The 23,361-nt window shown below is 40.9% G+C and overlaps 1 protein-coding gene across 1 annotated transcript in view; it reads left to right on the top strand.

Moving 5' to 3' along the window:
* Positions 1–2,304: 2,304 nt before the first annotated feature.
* The window catches only part of TXNRD1 (thioredoxin reductase 1), a 120,269-nt gene continuing 99,212 nt past the window's right edge, over positions 2,305–23,361 (top strand). Inside the window, exon 1 of the mRNA XM_064590698.1 lies at positions 2,305–2,437. The gene's annotated coding sequence lies outside the window, so the exon portion shown is untranslated. The remainder of the gene's footprint in view (positions 2,438–23,361) is intronic.

Raw genomic sequence — 23,361 nt, 5'->3', positions numbered from 1 at the left:
TTGGTATGTGGTAAGATGACTCGGGCAAGCACGTGACTCTCAGCTACTCTTGTCTAGGTATTAAAAAAATGGAAAAGCCATCATCTTAGTTTAACGTGTGTTTTAAATAGGGAAAAAGAAAAGACAACCACAATTGGGATTTTGCTGACAAAATACATGGTAATTTTAGCAATAAGTTGAACAGCATGTTTAACCAACTGAGCCACCCAGGCGCCCTTGAACAGCATGTTTAAAAAAAATCTCCAAAATAATCATTCCAGCCGAACAAAGGAATTATAGACCTGGCTCGCAGAGGGAGGGGAGTTTTCTTTGCCTTTAAAAGTTCCTGGCTTAGTGATATTACTTAACAGATTGCAAACACCTGGATGAGATTGTTCAGCTTCACTTTGGCTTTGTGCAATGTCTGTTTTTAAAAGGTTTTGGTTCAGCCTTCGCTTTCTGTATTTAAGCAAAAAACACCCAGTGTTTTCCAAGAGCATTTTGACTCTGGGTTGCTCCCAAGAAAAGCAGGAAATAAGCTTGCCCACAAATCCAGATGAAAACAGAGGCCTGCACCACTGCCACGCATCTGGTGACCAGACAAGGTCACTAAATCTCAGCTGGGATGGAAGTTCCTCAAGAGCAGGAAACTTGTTTTAGACGCCCTGTAACCCTAGAATAAAGCCGGATATGGGTTGGATGCTTAACATATGTTAATTCATTGAAAGAAGGAAAAACCAAGGACAGCACTGAGAACAGTGACGCCACCTGATGTGGCACAATGTTGCCTCGGTGTTAAAAATCAGTCTTGGGGGGGCGCCTCTGTGACTCAGTTGTTAATCGTCTGCCTTCAGCTCAGATCATGGTCCCGGGGTCCTGGGATCAAGCCCCACATCGGGCTCCCTGCTCGGTGGGAAGCCTGCTTCTCCCTTTCTCACTCCCCCTGCTTGTGCTCCCTCTCTCACTGTGTCTCTCTGTGTCAAAAAAAAAAAAAAAAAATCTTAAAAAAAAATCACCCTTGGGTAGCATGGAACTTTCATTCCTTACTACTGGGAGTACAAATGTGGACCACCATTCTGGAAAGCAATATGGCAATGTGTAAGGAGAGCCTTAAAGCTCTAAACACAAAGATGTTCACTGTAATCTTATTCATAATATTTTATTTTTAAAAAAAGATTTTTATTTATTTATTTATTTGACAGAGAGAGACACAGCAAGAGACGGAACACAAGCAGGGGGAGAGGGAGAGGGAGAAGCAGGCTTCCCGCCGAGCAGGGAGCCCGATGCGGGGCTCAATCCCAGGACCCTGGGATCATGACCTGAGCCGAAGGCAGACACTCAACGACTGAGCCACCCAGGCACCCCTTATTCATAATATTTTAAAATAAGAAACAAATTAAATGTCTATCGCTAAAGGACTAGGTAAGCCTAGTCCTCTAGCTCTATTGGGAGGACTTTTATATTGATAGTTACTAAAGATAATGTTTTCTTCCTTCTTCCCCTCAATATTCAATTCCTACAGTGTCCCAGACACTGTTCTACGTTTTGGGATACACAAAAGGAAAACAAAATGCCAAGATGCTATTCTGGTGGGAGGAGGGAAGTGAGAGTAGGAGACAGAGAACAGAGGGTAAGTTAGAAGGCTCTTAGTGCTATATAAAAGGGAGGAGTATGGTAAGTGGTGCAGGTGAGGTGAGGAGGATGGTGTGAGCAGGCTTTTGTCTAAAATAAATTGATCAGGGGCGCCTGGGTGACTCAGTCGGTTGAGTGATGGACTCTTGACTTCCCTTCTGGTCATGATCTCAGGGTCGAGATCGAGCCAGGGGTGGGGTAGGTGATCAGCAGGGAGTCTGCCTGAGATTCTCTCTCCCTCTGCCCCTCACCCTACTCTCGTAGGCACTCTCTCTTTCAGTAAATAAAATCTTCAGAATTAAGTGGTCATTGTCAGTCTCATCTACTGGCAAAGCCTGAGATGAGAGTGGAAGCCAGTTATCTGGGGGGCTTACAGGACTATGCACAGAAAAATGCTAGTATTAAGTGAAAACCTGGGTGCAAAACTAAATATTGAGGGTAAAAAAAACCACTGGAAAGAAATAGTAAATGCAGCACAGTAATTTGAAAGATAAGATTTTGGATAATGCCTTCTTCGCACTTCTTTCCACTTTACATTTTCCTACCTATCTTTAGTGAGCGTACTTTAATGTGAAAAAAATCCACCTGCTTGAAAGAGAGGAGGCGGGGGCATCAGGGTGCGGCCCGCCCCCCGCCCCGCCCCCCGCCGCCCCGCCCCCCGCCGGCAGGGGGCGCGCGGCCTCCGCTCGGCTGCGGCTGCCCTCAGCCGGGAATTCCCACAGGTCCCTGCGCGCCGTGGGCTGCGCGAAGAGCAAGAAGGTGGAGGCGGCGGCATGCCCCCAGCCGGAAGCCAACGGCGACAGCGGCCGGGGCAGCCCATCGCCAGGTACGAGCGAGGGCGAAGGCGCGGGCCCAGGGCGCGGGGCCGGGCGGGCCTGGGGCGTGCGGTGACCGGGAAGCGCCCTCCAGACGGCCCGCGCCGCCCGGGAGCCCTGGGCCTCGGCCGACGCGCGCCACGCGGGGGAGTCGAGAGGCGCCCGGGGTACCCCGCCGCCGGCGCGGAGCGGCCTCCCCAAGTTTGCCCCCAGAAGGGCCCGCCCGGCCGGTAGCTTTCCGAGAGGTAGGAGACGCAAGGAGGAGCGTGCCGGCCGCAGGACCTGCCCGAAGACGGCTCCCGAGCGAGCGAGGCGGGAGGCGGTTACTGGGCTGCTTTTGGTCGCGGGCTGTTGATGCTCCCTTGTTCCAAGCACCGTGTTTCTTTCTTTTTTTTTTTAAAGATTTTGTTTATGTACTTGACAGAGACGCAGCGAGAGAGGGAACACAAGCAGGGGGAGTGGGAGAGGGAGAAGCAGGCTTCCCGCGGAGCAGGGAGCCCGATGCGGGGCTCGATCCCAGGACCCCGGGATCATGACCTGAGCCGAAGGCAGACGCCCAACGACTGAGCCGCCCAGGCGCCCCCAAGCACCGTGTTTCAAAGGGGAATTCACCTTCACCTGTCGAGGAGCCAGGACCCCGGGGGCAGGGGGACAGAAGCCCAAATCAAAGGAGCTTAAGCACCGGGGGAAACTTGGGCCGTTTTAACATGAGATTCTGACTTGGTAGGTCGTGGGTGGGGCCCGCGTACCCCCATGCCCACACACACCATCCGCCTTCCAGACTCATCAGATCTTCCTGTCCTCCCCCGTCTCCTCCCCCCTGAGTCTTAGGCACATTCCTGACAGCGCCAGCCCACTCTGTCCTTTCAATGACTCCGGCATAGGAAAGGCGCTTTTATTTCCTCCACTTTGCAGATAATGGTAATAATGGCCAGCAGTTCCCAGCACTGTTTCAAGCACTCCACACGGATAATCTTGTTTCACTTTACCGACAGCACTAAAAGATAGGTTTATCATAACCCTGATTTTACAGGTGAAGCGGCTAAGGCACAAGACGACGATGAAACGTGCAAGTTCCACAGTAGTAAGTGGTAGGGCTGGGGTACAGGCAATTGTTGACTCCAAACCCCAGATCATAATCTTTGTACTGCCCCCTCACCCCCCGGATTTACAGGTGTTGAAAGTGAGACCCGGAAAAGTAACTTGCCCAATAGATGGTAAATGCTGTAGGATCTGTGTCTTTCCGTGGCTTACAATTTAGTTACAAGGTAGCATATGGCGAAGGGCTTAGAGGAATGGTAAAAACAGCCAAGTGGGGAAGGCAACTCCCTTGGAAGAGTTGGATTTAGCAGCGGGGAGCAGCTGATAAAACCATCGTGGAGACAGTGAGGGTGCATATCCTGCTGGAATTGAGGACATGAGGTGGGGGAAAGGGAGAATGGGAGAGAAGGTTGGGTGGGGGCAGCCCCTGCTCAAGATCAAGCCGCTAATTTGTGGCAATCACTTGAGTTTCTTCTCATCTACACAGTGGAATTTGAGTCCGTGTGTCCCAAATTTACCTTTCCTTTTACACCTTCGGGATTTTTCCAGTGTCCATGTGCTATCATTTATTTACTATTTACATCCACTTAAAAAAATACTTTTGGATTGGAATATACTGTACATACAGAAAAGAGCAGTTGTCCTAATACAGCTTATAACTGACCATCGCTGTGCAGCAAGCACCCAGCTGAAGAAACATTTCCTGTACCCCAGAAGCCCCCCTCATGCCTCTTACTCTCATACCAACGGCAGCCACTAGGATTTCTAATAGCATAAAAGTTTCACCTGTTCTATATTTACTTTTTGAAATAAATTTAGCACTGTTTTAAGCATTCATCTATGAAAAGCACTGCTTTGTTCTAGATATTTTCTATACACACATAGATATGCCTCCTATTGAAATTTAAAAATTTTTTTTTCATATACCACCTATAAACATTCTAGAGACTATCTTCCTTGAGTACCACCAATGATCTGCACACCAAATTTAGTGACATGCTGGACCACCTGTTCTCTAAGTTCCCTCCAAGTGTGAAATTACATGGCTAGGTTTCAAGGAACTGACTTCCTAAATGAGCAGCCAGAATCTAATGTGAAGTTTCTCACAATCTGGGCCAAGTTATAATGATGAAGAATTTCTTGATTAAATGACTCTTCAACCCAGCATTTATTATTTATCAGGCACTAATAACTCAGGAGTGAATAAGGCATGATCTCAGCCCTTGAACATACAGTCCCGTGGAAGGGCATGGAAAATGCTGTGTCATCATGTGTAATCATAAAGATGGACGGGTACAAGATGCTGGCAGAGAATGGTAGAGGGAGTCAACTTCTGAGTGCTTAAGAGTTTAATTTGTATTCTTGCCATGACACACATTCCATTCTATTTTAATTAACTGGTAAACATTTATTTTTCCTGCTGGATTTGTGAGAGTTAAGAATGTGTTTTGTTCATTATTTTATCTGTCCCAGTCCTTGACACACTGCCTTACAGATGGTTGAGACTCTGTAAATGTGTCCATATGGTCCATATGGCAAAGGACAACTTTTTGTAAGTGAGAAATTTTCCAAAAGCCAATGTTACTGACATTGACCAGTTTCACAAGCACACCACAGAGGCGCACGCGTGAGTTGTGTCTTTCCACAGCGTCAGCTTTATTCAGTCATAAAGCAGGGTTAACATAATTATAAAGCAGGTTCAGGATTCCAAACTCAATGACATGTCACGATATGATTAACTTGGCTTCTTACATGGCACACAATAAACAAGATAGCAGATTAGGTAGAAGTTAACAACATGAGGTCAGCCTGTGGGCGCAGAGTAGAGATAAGCCCTCGGTCCGGTCCAGGTCAGCCCTCCACACTTACTGCTTGTGATGTTCAAGCACTGAAGGATCTCAGCCCTGTTCAGAGATCAATCAGGCAGAGCCTTTGGCGGCGGCTGCCTTTTTAAAGTGGTCAGACATAGAGGGCTCATGTCTGAGGAGTCTGACAGTTTGCTGCAGAAATCCTCCCTTTTTAGAGAGATTTAATCAGTCTTGGGCCCCTGCAGACCTCCTCTGCTTCTGCTTTTTATAGTTCTGGGGTGTCAGCTGCTGCTGGTCTCAGCAGTATCTCGTAGCTGCAGTACCCTTAAGTGCTTGCGTCATTGCTTGACACAGGCCCCTGCTTGACATGAGTGACTCCATCTTGCTCTCTCCAGTGAAGCAAGGAGACAGTGTTTGTCAGTGTGTATCCTAAGACCACCTGCAAGAGAATTACTTACAAAAAGGGTGGGTATGTGTAAGTTAAAAGTTCATTTTCCTAGCCTCCATCCCAGACCTACTAAATCAAGCCTCAGGGTATTGGGCCAGGAATCGCCATGTTTGGTGCTTCAGGGGATTCTGTTTGAACCAAGGTCTGAGAACATGGGAGTGAGGTGTTTGAGCCAGAGTGAACCCACCTTTTCCTAGGGGGAGGCTCCTGATCTCAGCAGTGGGGTTAAGGTTTGGGTGGAGGATGTAATAAGAGGAAATTGAAATCTGTGGTGTAGAAACTAGGGTCATCCTGATTGACATGCTAGGAATCTGCAGTCAGAAGTTAATATTGCATAACTTGGCTAGATAATTCAAGGGGAAACTTGCTCATAGCCCACATTAGCCTGATGATTTAATAAAAGTCTTTGGTCATTGTTGGAATCTTCACACTTGAATGTTCACCTCTTTGTATTAATGTTTTCTGAGTTTTAAAGCTTTTAAATTTGGCTTTTTAAAAAAAGTATATTTTGGATTTGCAGTTGTATTAAGCCCTTGAAAGAAGGGATTAATGTGTAAGGTGGTTTTTTTTTTTTTTAACTTTCATACAACATCATTGAGTATCTCATGAATATTCCTTATATCCTCTTTTTAAGCTCTAAGCTTTACTTTGCTGGTAGAAACTAGTCTACATATGGGACACCTCGGTGGTTCAGCCGGTTAAGTGTCTGCCTTCAGCTCAGGTCATGATCCAAGAGTCCTGGGATCGAGTCCCCACATCCATTGGGCTTCTTGCTCAGCGGGGAGCCTGGTTCTCCCTCTGCCTGACCATCCCCCTTCTTGTGCTCTCCCTCTCTCTGACAAATAAATTAAAATCTTTTTTTTTTTAAGATTTTTTTTTTTATTTATTTATTCATGAGAGACAGAGAGAGAGAGAGGCAGAGGGAGAAGCAGGCTCCCAAGGAGCAGAGAACCCGATGTGGGACTCGATCCCAGGACCCTGGGATCATGACCTGAGCCGAAGGCAGACACTTAACCATCTGAGCCACCCAGGTGCCCAATAAATAAAATCTTAAAAAAAAAAAAAAGAAACTAGTCTACATGTGTACAGCTGTAAATCACTATCATGAATCTCTATTTGGTGTTGAAAAACAGTTTGTTACCTATTGGTTTAAATGACAGTGCAATGGTTTTCAGCTCTCAACTGTCAGGTGTGTTGAGAATGCCTTAAAAATATGCTACCAACTTTCGATCAATATTTAAAAGTTATTTTTTGCCACAATTGAATGTGTGTGTTTGTGTGTGTATGTGTGTAAGGCATGTGTACACACGCACATGCACTTCAGATGTCAGTGTCTCTTGGATGAAAAACTGAGCTGAACAGGTGGTGTGAGGTGGGATAGACTGAGAATCAGCTTGTTATGAATGGACAGGCCACAGTTGAGGGATTGAAACTTTAAATTCACTGCAAGGACAGGCAGGTAACAATAGGGGTGGAGACTAGGATGACCAGGGGACAGAATGTGCTAAAAGGGGGCTCAGCTCTCTTTCGCTGGTGGGAAGATGACTCTAGTGCTGCTAGACCTTTAGATTTTTTCAGGAGAAACTAGAAATCCATATTTATTTATTGTTTTTGTGACTTCTTCCCATTTGTAAATGTCAGCAATAATTCAATTAAATAAAACCCTGAGGGCCAAACAAGATACGATTGCAGGTCATTATGGTCTGCGAATGTGTAGATTCAAGCCCGCATACGTTCGGGAAAAGAAAATGGGCCCTTTTGAACGTGTAAGAGCAGTAGCTGGGGCAGAAAGCAGTTTTTTTTTGTGGTTTTTTTTGTGGTTTTTTTTGTAGATAGCAATGCAACACAGAGAAATGATTGAGTGAACAGTGTAATGACCAAAGTATGATTCTCTAAAAGTTAGAAACATGATTCTTGTAAAAAAATAAGATGAACATGTATAAAAATTTATTAAACTAAATGTATGAAGGAATCAGTAGGTGGTAAAGCTACCGATTTGAAGGAGAATCCAAGGAATAGAGACTTAATCGGTCAAAGAATTGCTGAATTGAATTTGCTAGTAGTTACAACACTGGTTAATGTCCTACAGGGCAATAAAACTGTAACCTCTGGTATTACTGGACAGACACGTACAAGTTAACATAAAACGTCAGTGTCCCCGGGGGTGCCCGGTGGCTCAGTGGGTAGAGCATATGACTCTTGATCTTGGGGTTGTGAGTTCGAGCCCACACTGGGTGTAGAGATTACTTTAAAATAACATCTTTAGGGCGCCTGGGTGGCTCAGTTGGTTAAGCGACTGCCTTCGGCTCAGGTCATGATCCTGGAGTCCTGGGATCGAGTCCCGCATCGGGCTCCCTGCTCGGCAGGGAGTCTGCTTCTCCCTCTGACCCTCCTCCCTCTCATGCTCTCTGTCTCTCATTCTCTCTCTCTCTCTCAAATAAATAAATAAAATCTTTAAAAAAAAAAATAACATCTTTAAAAAACAACAAAACTTCAGTGTCTGGACACTAACGAAATAGCAAAGTCAAGAACAGGTACATTCTTTTAAAGGATTGAATGTCCTTCAGTGGGCTTGTTAAACAATGCCCCAGTATGACATTGAAATGGCATTGTCATCCTCTTCCTTTATTTCCAAGCTTTGGATACTTTTTCTTAAGATCATGGATATTATACCATAGTTATGATTAATGTGGAGTTATCACTCACTTATTTCCTGGTATTTTAAGCTGCTTATTCCTCCTTCGCCAATGTACTGCACAAATTTGACTACTTTTTCAGGTATGTGCCGTAGCCTGCAAAAGGTTTAAACCACTGTGAGCATATTGAAGACTTGCACCCCTCTATATCCAGTTAATGATTGTTTCATTGAATGCTTTATCATAAGGATTTACTTTGAAGTGGATACCGTGCTCTCTGTCATCATGTTTGTTTTAGGTTTAAGGAAGTAATTGTACGTATTTGAGCAACGGCTAGGTGTTTTTTGTTTTTTTTTTTTTAATGTATGCAATGAGATCAAAGAAAAAGTATGGGGGGGTAGTAGAAGGAACTAGAACTTGGTAATTGGCTCTCCACCCCAACAGGTTTAGTCAGAAATGTAATACTGGGCTAAACAATCTTTATGTTGGGAGAGCAGGGAGCAAGGTTTCTTTGTACCTGTTTGTAGTAGGATTCCATGGTATCTTTCTGAATGTGAATTGATCTGCTAGACTGGTAACATGATCCTCAGGATTTGGTCGAGCTGATATCTCTGGGCAGGAGGGGGTGTCCAGGCCAAAGTAGAATGAAAGGGAAGCTGACCGGGTATTGGTCCTCAGTGAAGCCTAGGGAATAGCAGTAACAACTCTCTGGTATCACTAAGAGGCAGCCAGGGGTGGGGATGGCAAGGAGGGAGGAGAAAAGCTTGGGCCAGTGTGTGTCTGGCAGCTGGTTTTCGGGTACAACAGCCAGAATAGACTTGCTAAAGAATACTAATTGTATTTATTAAAGCAACACAACAAAACAAAGTCAAATCAACATCTTGGCTCTGGGTGTGGGCAGAGTAATGTGGGAAGGGGAGGGAGTAGATTTTTTTTTTTTAAGATTTATTTATTTTTAGAGAGAGACAGCGCATGAGCAGGAGGAGGTGGGAGGGGGAGAGGGTCTCTAGAGCAGACTCCCCCGCTGAGTGAGGAGCCTGATGCAGGGCTTGATCCCATAACACAGGAGATCATGGTCTGAGCCGAAACCGAGTCTGATGCTTAACTGACTGAGCCACCCAGGCACCCCAGGAGGGGGTAGATTTTAAAGAGAATTGTATGCAGATCTTCTCTTTTTGCATAGGTACTGATTAATAATCATTCTTACTAGATTAGACCAATGCTGGAGCTTCTAGTGAAGTTTCTTTTAAGAACAAAGGACCTTTGACAGGTTTAGACCTCTTTTAAGCCTTTCTCTCTTGCATTTGGCACATTTTTTTTTCCCGTTCCCCGACCTTGCCAAGCTGCCTCATTCATTTGTTCTTGAACATTTGGTTTTCTGCCTAGAATACTCTCCCTTCTCCTCTTTGCTGTGCAAACCCTCCTTACCCATCAAGACCCATTCCAAATGACAGTTTTGTGATTCCCCAAGTAGTGTTAGTGTTGCCCTTTGTGGACACCTATGGCCCTTTCCATTCCTGTTATAGGACATATAGTGCAATGTGTAGTGCGCTCTGCTAGACTGACTTCCCAGGGCAAGGATGTCTTGCTCAGAGTTGAATTCCCTGTTTGGGATGGTGTATCATGGTGTATAGTAGATGCTCAATAAATGCTTGAATGAAGTGAGTCAAGTTACTCCCTTCTGTGTGATTTTCCTCTTTCTTTCTTTCTTTCTTTCTTTCTTTCTTTCTTTCTTTCTTTCTTTCTTTCTTTCTTTCTTTCTTTCTTTTTTAAAAGATTTTATTTATTTATTTGACAGAGAGAGACACAGCGAGAGAGGGAACACAAGCAAGGGGAGGGGGAGAGGGAGAAGCAGGCCTCCCGCAGAGCAGGGAGCCCAATGCGGGGCTCAATCCCAGGACCCTGAGATCATGACCTGAGCCGAAGGCAGACGCTTAATGACTGAGCCACCCAGGTGCCCCTCTTTCTTTCTTTCTTTTTCTTTCTTTCTTTCTTTTTTCTTTCTTTCTTTCTTTCTTTCTTTCTTTCTTTCTTTCTTTCTTTCTTTCTTTCTTCCTTCCTTCCTTCCTTCCTTCCTTCCTTCCTTCCTTCCTTCCTTTCGAGAGAGAGAGAGAGAGAGAGCCCATGCACCCACATAAGCATGGGAGCGGCAGAGGGAGAGGGAGAGAGAGAATCTTAAGCAGGCTCCACGCTGAGAATAGAGCCTGAGGCAGGGCTTGGTCTCACGACCCTAAGATCATGACCTGAGCCGAAACCAAGATTTGGACGCTTAATGAACGGAGACAACCAGGTGCCCCTCCTATCTGATTTTTCTATCCCAATGACAGTCAACCCAGGACCATCTTTTTTCCCTTGGAAACTTCTTTTATCTAATTCTCTTTCCCCAACTCTTTGGAATCCTACAAATGGGACATCTCCAGTAGGTAAAATTGCCCTTGTGATGAGGGAGAGGGAATGGTATTGCCAATATCCCATATGGAATATTGTAATTCCCAGTAATACAGTTTTTTTGAAAGAGAGGATAACTCCTAAGGCAGTCTTGTAAATTGGGCTACATTTACTCATTCAACACTTAAACTAACCATCTTATAGATGTTAGGCATTGTTGTAGGTGTTGGGGTGATGAGCAAACATGTCTTTCTGGGGTTGTTTTCTAGAGTAATGTATAACTTTTGAGACTTTTTGTGAAAAATAGTAATATTTATTGAATGCTCATTATGATCCAGGTCCTATGCTGATTGCTTTACATGTATTAACTCATTTAATCATTGGAACAACCAAATGAGGCAAAGGAGGCACAGAGAAGTAAAGGGCATGTAACTAGTAAGGAGTGGAACAAGGATTCTCACCCAGGAACAAATGCTCTTAACCACTGTCCTATACTGCCTCCCTTAATAGATTGATTAGCCATTTCTAATCTAATGAGAATCTGCATCCCTCCATCCCCTCATAAGTCTTTGAAGTAAAGCATTGTGTTATCGTGAGAACCAGCAGTAGAATTAAAATAAAACTTTTTGGAGGATTGCCAGTACCTGGAGATAGTGAGAAAAAGAGCATGTTAAAGATAGTTTAACCTTATATTTAGGGACAAGTAGAATAAAAATTAGTCATAGAAATCTTGAATAGCCCAAAATATCCAGTTTAGGTGATGAACACTGAGTGCTATGGGCTCACTGACCTGCCTACAAAGCTGAGTAGAATCCCTTTATCACTTCTTGTCCACAAGATCAATTGCGTCCCTGGAATATAACCTTGAACCGACTGGAAGAACTTGATATAAAACAACTTAGCTTCCAGGGTGGAATATTTCACCGTCATTACAGGGACAGTGTATTTGAGGGCTGCTTATTTAGATTATGGCTCCATAAGTCACTTGAGGGGCAATGGAAAGAGAATTAGAGTCAAGAAAACAAAGTTCTAGTTCTTGTTGTACCATCAACTAGCTGTATGATCTTAGACAAGTTCCATAGCACTTTTGGGCCTTGGTTTCCTTTGCAAAATAAAGTGAATGGATAAATATTAAGTCTTTTCCAGCTCTAATATTCTGTGGCTCTGTCTCCCAGAAAAATTAATCATCGAGTCCCCAAATGCATAGGAAATGTAATAATTCCAAATAAAAATGCCTAGCATTTTATAGGATTCCACAATATACAAAGTAATTTCACATGTATTATCTAAGACATGTCTTTTTTCCGTACTTGGCTGCTGGAATGCATGCCTGAATAATTACTAAGATTTTAACTCATTCAATTCATTTTATGTGGGCAAGTCAGTAACTTCTGACATAGCAAGAAAGAACTTGCTTTAAAGTAATAAATATACTAAGATCCAAATAATGTCTTGATTGCATTTTTAAAAGATTTGAGTAGAAGAGTGTGCATAAATTAAAGTATATTTCTGGAACCCATTCTCTGAAAGGAATGATCCTTAAATTCATGTCCCTCTTCTACCTATAAGGTCTCAATTACAGTCTTGTTTTTTATTTTATTTTATAGCACAGGAAATGAGTGTATCTTTTGGGATATCTTTTTAAATTTTATTTTTTAATTTAACATACAAGTAAAATTGACATTTTTGGTGTTAGTTTTAGCACATGTATACACAATCAGGTTACATAACAGTTCCATAACCCCCTTATGCTGTGCTGTCCTTTTGTGGATACAACCAACCCCTACTTGTAACTTCTGGGAACCACTATCTGTTCTCCATCAATATAGTTTTGCATCTTCAGGAATGTCATATAAATAGAATTACACAATATGTAACCTTTGAGATTTTTTCCCACAGTATAATGCCTTAGAGTTCATCCAATTTGTTGTGTGCAGCTATAGTTTATTCCATTTTATTGCATTTATTACATTGTTTGAATGTACCATAATTTATTACCTTTCATTCATTGAAGGATATTTGGATTGTTTCCTTTTTTTTTTTTTTGATTATAGAACATTTGTATAAGGGTTTTGAATTGAGATATAACTAACATAGCATAAAAAAAATCACCATTTAGGGGCGCTTGGGTGGCTCAGTCAGTTGAGCGTCTGCCTTCAGCTCAGGTCATGATCCCAGTGTCCTGGGATTGAGCCTGGCATCAGGCTCCGTGCTCAGTGGGGAGCCTGCTTCTCCCTCTCCCTCTGCCTGACTGTCTGCCTACCTGTGATCTCTCTCTCTCTGTGAAATAAATAAATAAAATCTTTAAAAAAATCACCATTTAAAGGTGCATAATTCAGTGTGAAACCATGTAATTTTCACTACCCCTAAAAGAAACCTTGTACCCATTAGCAGTAAATACTACCACCAGCCCTGTCAACCACCAGCCTACCTTCTGAAGTCTCTATAGATTTGTCTCTTCTGGACATTTTATAGAAGTTGAATCATATAATGTATATTCTTTGTGACTGGCTTCTTTCACTTAGTATGTTTTCAAGTTTTAAACATGCTATAGCATGTTACCAGTACTTCATTTCCTTTTGTTGCCAAATAATACTCCATTGTATGGATATGCCACAATTTATTTATTCATCAGTTGATGGACATTTGGGTTGTTTCTACTTTTTAGCAGTTATGTATAATGCTGCTGTGAATAGTAGTGTATAAGTTTTGGGGGGACACATTTTCTTTTTGGGGGGATATATACTTAGAAGTTGAATTGCTGGATCATATGATAATTTATTTATTTATTTATTTATTTTAAAGATTTTATTTATTTATTTGAGAGAGAGAATGAGATAGAGAGAGAGCATGAGAGGGGGGAGGGTCAGAGGGAGAAGCAAACTCCCCGCCAAGCAGGGAGCCCGATGCGGGACTCAATCCCTGGACTCTAGGATCATGACCCGAGCTGAAGGCAGTCGCTCAACTAACTGAGCCACCCAGGCGCCCTGATAATTGCATTTAACTGAGCAATTGCCAAACTGTTTTCTAAAGGGTCCATACCATTTTACATTCTCGCCAGCAATGTATGAGAGTTCCAATTTCTCCACATCCTTACTAACACCTGTTATTGTCTCTTTTCTATTTTACCCATCCAAGTGTTTGTGAAGTGGCATCTCACTGTGGTTTTGATCTGCATTCCCTAATGACTGATAATGTTGAACATCTTTTCATGTGCTTATCGATTATTTATATATCTTCTTTGGAAAAATATCGTTCAAACCCTTTTCCCATTTTGTGATGGGCTATTTGACAAATATCCTGAGTTTTTTTTATATATTCTAGATACAAGTCCCTTATCAGATACATGATTTGCAAATATTTTCTCCCATTCTGGAGGTTATTTTTTTAAGTTTACTTGATGGTGTCTTTTGAAGCACAAAACTTTAAAAATTTTGATGAAGTCTAATGTGTTGTTTTCTTTCTTTTTTTTTTTTTTAAGATTTTATTTATTTATTTGAGACAGAGAGAATGAGAGAGACAGAGAGCACATGAGAGGGGGGAGGGGCAGAGGGAGAAGCAGACTCCCCACCGAGCAGGGAGCCCGATGCGGGACTCGATCCCGGGACTCCAGGATCATGACCTGAGCCGAAGGCAGTCGCTTAACCAACTGAGCCACCCAGGCGCCCCTAATGTGTTGTTTTCTTTTGTTGCTTGTGCTTTTGATGTTGTATCTAAGAAACTATCCAAGGTCACAAAGCTTTACTATCATGTTTTTTTTCTAAGAATTTTATAGTTTTTAAAAAATTTTTTGAAGATTTATTTATTCATTTAGAGAAAGAGCATGAGTGGGAAGGGCAAAGAGAGAGGGAGACAGAATCTCAAGCAGACTCCCCGCTGAGTGTGGAACCCGACACAGGGCTCAGTCTCACTACCCTGAGACTGTGCCACCCAGGCACCCCAAGGTTTTTATAGTTTTAATTCTTATATTTAGTTGTATGATATATCTTGAGTTAATTTTTATGTATGGTATGAGGAAAAGGTCCAACTTCATTCTTTTGCATATGGGTATCCAGTTATGTCAGTACCATTTGCTGAAAAGACAGTTCTTTCCCCATTGAATTGTCTTGACACCCTTGTCAAAGATCAATATAACAGTTTATTTCTGGAGTTACAATTCTATTGCATTGATCTGTATGTCTATCCATATGCTAGTCCCACACTATCTTGATTACTAATGATTTGTAGTGAGTTTTGAAATTAGGAAGTGTGAATACTCCTACTTTGTTTTACTTTTTCAATGTTGTTCTGGCATTTCTGGGTCCCTTGTATTTCCATATGAATTTTAGGATCAGCTTGTCAATTTCTGCAAAAAAGACAGCTGGGATTTTGATAAGGACTGCATTGAATCTATAGATTAATTTGGGGGTATATTGTGATCTTAGCAATATTAAATCTTAAAGTCAGTGAATTTGAGATGTGTTTCCATTTAGTTAGTTCTTTAAATTCTTTCAAAGATGTTTCGTAGTTTTCAATGTGTAGGTCTTGCCCTCTTTTTATTATTTATTTATTAAAGATTTTATTTGTTTGTCAGAGAGAGAGAATGAGCACAAGCAGGGTGAGCAGCAGTCAGTGGGAGAAGCAGACTCCCCGCTGAGCAGGGAGCCCGATGCGGGACTTTATCCCAGGACCCTGGGATCATGACCTGAGCTGAAGGCAGACGCTTAACCGACTGAGTCACCCAGGCGTCCCAGTGTGGCTTGTTAAACTTTTCCCAAGTAGTTTATTCCTTTAAAGGTTATTGTAAATGGAAAAAAAAAATGCTTGCCTAACTTCATTTTCAGATTGTTCATATATAGGGATATAATTGATTTTTCTATTTCAATCTCATATCTTACAACCTTGCTGAACTTGCTTATTCTAAGAGGGGTGTGTGTATGTGTGTGTGTGTGTTTTCTACATAGAAGGATTTTCTACATAGAAGATTTTGTTATCTGTGACTATAGATAGTCTTATTCTTTCTTTTCAACTTGGATACCTTTTATTTCTTTGCCTAATTGCCCTGGTTATAACTTCCAGTACAGTGTTGAATAGAAGTGGCAAGAGCAGACATCCTTATCTTATTCCTGATATTAGGGGGAAAGCATTCCGTCTTTCTTTTTTATTATTATTATTATGTTATGTTAGTCACCATACAGTACATCATTAGTTTTTGATGTAGTGTTCCATGAATCATTGTTTGTGTATAACACCCAGTGTTCCATGCAAATACATGCCCTCCTTAATCCCCATCACCGGGCTAGCCCCTCCCCCCACCCCCTCCCCTCTAAAACTCTCAGTTTATTTCCTGGAGTCCATAGTCTCTCATGGTTCGTATGCCCCTCTGATTTCCCCCCCTTCATTTTTCCCTTCCTTCTCCTAATGTCCTCCATGCTATTCCTTATGTTCCACAAAGAAGTGAAACCATATGATAATTGTCTTTCTCTGCTTGACTTATTTCACTTAGCATAATCTCCTCCAGTTCCATCCATGTTGATGCAGTTGGTGGGTATTCATCCTTTCTGGTGGCTGAGTAATAGTCCATTTTTGATATGGACCACATCTTCTTTATCCATTTGTCTGTTGAAAGGCATCTGGGCTCTTTCCACAGTTTGGCTACTGTGGACATTGCTGCTGTGAACATTGGGGTGCATGTGGCCCTTCTTTTCACTACATCTGTATCTTAGGGGTAAATACCCTGTAGTGCAATTGCTGGGTCATAGGGTAGCTCTATTTTTAACTTTTTGAGAAACCTCCACTCTATTTTCCAAAGTGGTTGTACCAACTTGCATTCCCACCAACAGTGTAAGAGGTTCGTTCCCCTTTCTCCACAACTTCTCCAACATTTGTTATTTCTTGCCTTGTCAATTTTTGCCGTTCCCTCTTTCACCATTTGGTATGATGTTAGCTGTGGTTTTTCATAGATGGCCTTTATCAGGTTGAGAAAGTTTCCTTCTATTCCTAGTTTGCTGAGTATTTTTTTATCATGAAACGTTATTAGATTTTGTCAAATGTTTTTTCTGCATCTGTTGAGATGATCATGTGGTTTTTGTTTTTTATTCTATAAATATAAGATTACATCAGTTGATTTTTTTCATATGTTAAATCAACCTATGCGAAGTTAATCCTGGGATAAATTCCACTAGGTCATTCATACATAATCATTCCTATATGTTGCTGGATTTGGTTTGCTAATATTTTGTGGAGGATTTTGTGTCTTTAGGGAATATTGTTCTGTGTTTTTCTTTTCATGTAATGTTCTTGTCTGGTTTTCAGGGTAATAGTGGTTTCATAAATTGAGTCAGGAAATGTTCCTTCCTTTTCTATTTTTTGGAAGAGTTTGTGAAGAATTGGTGTTAATTCTGCTTTGGATGTTTGTTAGAATTCACTAATGAAGGCATCTGAGCCTGGGCTTTTCTTTGTGAGAAGTATTCTTTCTTTTTTTTTTTTTTAAAGATTTTATTCATTTATTTGACAGAGAGAGAGCGAGAGCAGGAACACAAGCAGGGGGAGTGGGAGAGGAGAAGCAGGCTTCCTGCCGAGCAGGGAGCCCGATGCCGGGCGCAATCCCAGGGCCCTGGGATCATGACCTGAGCTGAAGGCAGACGCTTAATGACTGAGCCACCCAGGCGCCCCATGAGAAGTTTTCTTGATTATTAACTCAACTCTTTACTTGTTATAGGTCTTTTCAGATTTGCATTTCTTCTTGAGTCAGTTTGGGTAGCATGCCTTTCTAGGGATTGTCCATTTCATGTATGCAGTATGTTGGCATACAATTGATCGTGGTGGTTTTTTTTTTTTTTTTAGACCATTAATATGGTAGATTACATTGATTGAATTTTGAATATTGGACCAGCCTTGTATCCCCAGGATAAACACCATTAGCTCATGGTGTATTATTATTTTTTTATATATTGCTGGAGTTAATTTGCCATTATTTTGTTGAGGAATTTTATATCTTTGCTTATGAGGGATATTGGTCAATAGTTTTATTATCTTTTAATATCCTTGTCTAGTTTGGGTATCAGGGTAATACTGGCCTCATAAAATGAGCTGGAAAATAATCCTTCCTCCTGTATTTTCTGGACAAGACTGTGTAGATTGGTAGAGTATCTTTTATTAATTTTTTTCTCCTCCTGGTATTCTTTGTGTGTGATATGTGTGATGTGTGATGTGAAAATGTTGCTCAATCAGAGGGACTTCTAATCAGAGGGACTTCTAAATACATCTGCTTTCTATAGTTTTCTCTTAAGCCCTGGGGTTAGAATAAATCTGTTTAAATAGAATGCCACCTTATCTTTTGTTTCTAAACCTTTTTGAGGGAATTGGAAAGATTGAGACAGTTTTTTCAAAACCCTAGTGTTGGTCACATTGGCTGGACATTTTAATGTACTATGATTACTCCATTCATTGGCTAGTCTTTTTTTTTTTTTTTTTAAAGATTTTATTTATTTGACAGAGAGAGACACAGTGAGAGAGGGAACACAAGCAGGTGGAATGGGAGAGGGAGAAGCAGGCTTCCCACCGAGCAGGGAGCCGGATGCGGGGCTTGATCCCAGGACCCTGGCATCATGACCTGAGCCGAAGGCAGACGCTTAACGACTGAGCCACCCAGGCGCCTCTCATTGGCTAGTCTTAACACTCATTAGGTAACATAAAGAATATGAAAAATGCAAAATATTTTCTGTATAAATGTTTGAAGCATGTTTATTGAAATTATGAGAATTAATGGTCTAGTGTAGTTGAGAGCTTTTTAGCTAGCTCTTAAGTGGTATTTAGTAGGGGAGTGTGTGTGTGCGGGTGAGTGTATGTACATGCGTGTGAGGGATCAATGGTGTCATTTTCCACAGATTCTTTTTATATTTTAGTGGCTATAATTCAGGTTTTATAGTGGGTATGTTATACAATTGAAGGTGACATCTACATTTTTTTCCATGTAGATGCTTTGTGTTCACAAAGGGCATATTTGTAGAAGTTTTGTATGTATCTAGACCAACTCATATCACAGCTGAAGAAATTAAAATCCAGAGGGCAGTATTAAATCAAAGATATATCTCCCAAGTCATTGAAAGTCATTTTTTGAAGGACATACTAAGGAAAACTTCTCAATTTTATTCTTTCATGTAACATCTTTTATGTTTTTACGCTTCTGATTTTAAAAAACTTCTATAGTATTTCCTTTGAAATGATTTTCTTACTAATAGCATCAATATGAAATTTAACAGCTAGGTGAAAGGAAGTTGGATTTTCTTCTTCTTCCATTTGGTCCTTCAGTAAGCCTTCTAAGGTCACTGTAGTAGATCCTAACCCTGACAGGATAATCTTTGGGCTAAGTGATCCAGTAAATAACACTAACCTTACTCCCACTCCCTTGCACCCCCACAAAAAGATCAGTTTCCAGTGACAGCACACTTGAGCTTCTGGCATATTTTCTCCTACCATATATCAGTCATTTGGAGAAGAGATACTTCCTTTCAAATGTGTATTCTCAGGCTCATATAGCTACCAAATCCTAGACATGGCATATAATCACATTAGCATACAACTGTGGGGTAAGGCAAGTGGGAAACTCCTAGTAGGTAGGACCTTCAACACAACCCAGGTTTAATTTTAACCTTCCAACGAGACTCCTCTGAAGGAGATAAAGAAGAAGAACTATAATCAGGATGTTGTAGGCCTGTTTGTAGCAGCTTGCCTGCAACATAGTAAGTACTTTACATGACAAGTTCTTTGTGAGAACTAAAAATCCCTTTGTGGCTTAAAAAAGCATCCTAGTGTTTTGTTTTAATTTGGCAAATAAATACTACTAAAAACTAAGATATATTTATTATATTCAGCATCAGAGAAGTCACCATGATGTCCTATGAAGGAGTTTTTAGTCTTCCTTCTTATGTTGTTTTATTGTTCTAGCATGTCTCATACCCTGCAGACTTTAAAAAGCACACATAATTATCTTGTCTTCTCGCTTTATAGATCATGTCATGCTTCCTCATTAAAGCTTCCCCACTCTTAGGTTTTTTATGGAATAACTTGTTATTTCATGGAGTCTTATTAGACCCGAGTGTAATAATATTCTGTGTGTCATGTGGGTTGAATAAAATACTATTAATATTGTTAATTTGTTAAAAGAAATCTAAAAGTAGTGGTGTGTTTGCAAAACTCTTGAGCCGAATAAAAAGCTTAAGAGCTATAGGATTTGCAGAAAACCTAGATTTCTTCTGACGTCTTATCGTCCAGATGCTTTTAACCGCAGGCAACGGGGTAAAAACACGCATGTGACATCTACAAACCAGAAAGTGATGACAGTGGGCAGAGTGGAGTGCTATAAAAATTTTATCATCACATTTGAAGTGATCGTATTGCTTATTAATGGCAGAAATTCGAGTTCTAGCAAGTGGCAGTTTTAGTCTGTGTTTCACTTTGCCATTTTGCTTTCTTTTGCTGGGCTCCTCTCTGCTTTCCCCCTTGTTTCTCTGCTCTGAAATTTATGAGCCACTTCTCTCATCTTTTGACAGCCTTGACCTGGTACTCTCAGAAGTCTAAGCAGTCAACTCTAATAATGATCTGCTGCTGGTTTTCTGTCCTTGTGACCACACCATAGAAAGGCAGGCCTCTGGAGCCTCATGCAATGTGTGAGGATCAAGAAAGGAGGGGAATGTTGAATCTGTTTCTTCTTTAGTTGGAGTCAAGCCACCTAACTCCTTCTTCTCCTACCCCTCCCCCCCCTTCTTCTTCTCCTTCTTCTGGCTACGTTTAATTTAAGTGGCATGGAATTAGAACTAACAACAACAATAAAAGCAATTAAAAAAAGTTTTTTAAGAGAGGCCTAGATTGAAGGACTTCCCCATTCTAATCAGTTTTGGGGGCTTTGGATGAGAAGCCAAGTTGTGTTTATTTAGTTTTAAGAGAAGAATATTATTTTTCAGTCCTAAATAAAAAAAATTAACTCCTATGGAAACTCTACTTTTCATGTTTTCTTTCTTTCAAATCTTTCAAAACGTCAAGGTTGGTGGTTTTCCAACTTTTGGTCTTGGTACCCCTTCACATTGTTAAGGATGCCAACAGTGAAAAAGGCAAATATATCTTATTATTATGAAAATAGTTTTGAGCTCAGGGATTCCAGAGGTGTGCCTCCCACATCTTGAGGGCCACTGGTCTAGGAGATGTTTATGTTGCCTGAACAAAGGAAATCAATAAATCAGTCCCAGAGATTCCTTATTAGCTACAGATTGATGTACCCAAATGGGCTGCCTTTCAACTTCCTGAGTTTTTCATAACTTAAACCAGCCATGTGCAGAGACATGACTGAAGGTGATGGAATGAAGACGAATGAGCCAGACTTTTCCCACAAATCTGAACAGGAATGTACTATTATGGACTCTGTAGAAGAGCTTTGAAGGCTATTATTCCAGAAATTCTAGCAATTCCCCCAGTCAACAGAAAGGTTGAAAGACTAATATAATGAATACCGCTATTCTCTTAAGATTCACATTTTGCTACATTTGTTTTATTTTTCTTCCTTACATCCCCTTTTCTCTCCCAATCAGTCTTTCTCTCTCTCTACACACACACACACACACACACACACTCTCTCTCTCTTACTTTTATCCTGAACCATTTGAAATAAGTTACAGACATCATGACTTTCAGCCATAAGAATTTCGGCATGTGTCTCCTAAGAACAAGTACTTTTCCATGTAAACCAGGTGGACTTAACACAATAATATCATCCTATGTAAGTTCATATGAAAATTTACTCAGTTGTGGGGTACCTGGCTGGCTCAGTCCATGGAGCATGTAACTCTTGATCTTGGGATTGTGAGTTGGAGCCTCTAATTAAAGATCATATATTGCAATTTGTGGCCAATTATTATGTCTTGCAAAAAAAATTTTTTTTAAGTTTGAGAAATATAAGAAAGGAAAAGTCATGCATAATTCTATCGTGCCATATTGCATATCCCTTTTCAGGATTCCTATATGCAAAGTTTCACGTAATTATAAAACTATGGTACATAGGATTTGGTATTGTTTCTTTGCAATTAACATTATGTCAAACCATTTCCATATTGTTTTTTTTTCTTTTTTCCACATTGTTTTGAATCTTGCATAGTATAGAACCATTAAAATTACTGAAGAACAAGAAAATTATTGTCCAACAAGAAAAATGTTGGACATGTGTTGTTTTCCAATTTTTTACTATAACCAATGATCCTGTGTTGGTAATATGTAGATAAAAAGAGTGGACTGAGGGCGCCTGGGTGGCTCAGTTGGTTAAGCCTCTTCAGCTCAGGTCATGATCTCAGGGTCTTGGGATCAAGCCCCACATAGGGCTCCCTGCTCAGTGGGGAGTCTGCTTCTCCCTCTCCCTCTGCCCCTCCCTGCTTGTGTTCTCTGTCAAGAATAAATATATAAAATCTAAAAAAAAATAAAAGGGTGGATTGAGGATGGGAATAGAAAGGGGTGAAGGAGGCTGGAGAGTAGGAATACAATCTGTTTGCAATTTAGCCTTTGGAGAGAGAAAGGCAGCAGAGATAAGATACAACTTTGTCCTTGCCTTAGAAAGGTGATAGACATGTTCAAGAGGTAGAGAATGGAGAATGTTGATAAGTCAGTGGCCTATTTTGTTCTGCTGGATTTCACAGGAATTTAACATGATTGTTCCTAAAACTATAGAACTCATGTTGAAAAGAGATTTGGAAATTTTCTCGTTAACTACATGATGCTAATTGTATTAATAAAAATTACTAAAAGTTTTTCCTATGAGACAGTGAAGAGATGAGGGTCATTGTTATGAATATAATGTTTTCATTAGTTTAAATTTTTTGTTTTTAAGATAAATTCCTATAAGAATCCTTGGTTAAAAGGTATGGCTATTTCATCGGTTTTTGATCCACACTGTCAAATTGTTTTCAAAAAGAATAGTAACAGCTTATATTATATACCCTCTTATGTTCATGGACTTGCTTCATTGTACATTGACCAGCACTGGGAGTTTCCATTTTTATTATTTTTTAAAGATTTTATTTATTTATTTGACAGAGAGACAGAGACAGAGATAGTGAGGGAGGGAACAGAAGCAGGGGGAGCGGGAGAGGGAGAAGCAGGCTCCCTGCTGAGCAGGGAGCCCGATGTGGGACTTGGTCCCAGAACCCTGGGATCATGACCTGAGCCAAAGGCAGATGCTTAACGACTGACCCACCCAGGTGCCCCTCCATTTTTAATATGTAAGAAATGATACTTCGTCGCTTTAATCTGCATTTCTGATTTTGAAAGAAAAGTAAAAAGACATTTTGTTCTAGGTTTGCTCTTTTCTTTCTAATGAATTGGTTGCTCCTGTTCTTTATTCACTTCATCATTTGTGGTCCTGCTGTTTCTTTACCAATTTTCTTGAGTTTTTTTTGTTCTTTTTTTCTTTTATTATGTAGGTATTTTCTCTAGGCTGCTCTTTTGCTTTAAAAAAATTGTTATTATTATTACTATTATTTTGCAGTATAGTCTGTTGCTCTTTTCCTTTGTATTTATTTCTAAGTTTAGGAAGTTATCACCTCATTAGAGATCTGGTAATGATTCTATTTAACATGCTTTGTTATATAGTA

Source organism: Mirounga angustirostris, unplaced genomic scaffold, assembly GCF_029215605.1.
Source record: "Mirounga angustirostris isolate CCGP_5_RB_7025 unplaced genomic scaffold, mMirAng1.0.hap1 SCAF_5, whole genome shotgun sequence".
In the NCBI taxonomy this organism is placed as follows: domain Eukaryota; kingdom Metazoa; phylum Chordata; class Mammalia; order Carnivora; family Phocidae; genus Mirounga; species Mirounga angustirostris.
Note: the sequence above shows the minus strand (reverse complement) of the source record. Positions and strands in the feature narration are given on the sequence as shown.